Source organism: Odontomachus brunneus, unplaced genomic scaffold, assembly GCF_010583005.1.
Source record: "Odontomachus brunneus isolate Ranch 3 - 2012 unplaced genomic scaffold, Obru_v1 Obru_scaffold_405, whole genome shotgun sequence".
Taxonomy (NCBI): domain Eukaryota; kingdom Metazoa; phylum Arthropoda; class Insecta; order Hymenoptera; family Formicidae; genus Odontomachus; species Odontomachus brunneus.
Genome location: NW_022639855.1, coordinates 57,340 through 57,639, shown reverse-complemented (window position 1 = coordinate 57,639; position 300 = coordinate 57,340).

Genomic DNA, 300 nt, shown 5'->3' with positions numbered 1-300 from the left:
CAAAGTGTTCCATAAAGATGTTTGCAATAATAGGAGATATAGGAGATCCCATCGCCGCTCCAGAGGTTTGTTCGAAAAACTCTCTTTGGAACTGAAAATAGGTTGAAGTCTAGAAAATAGGTTGAGGTCTAGAAATTTTGAAACATCCCAATAACCTCAACCGAGACAAAAGTATGCAAGTAAACTCTATTTGGCATACTGTCCTCCCGGTTTTTAATTGACCAGCTGATCAATTAAAATACGCTGATTGGCTGGATTCAAGCCTCGTCCCCCACTCCCTAAACACCATCTACACAAAGA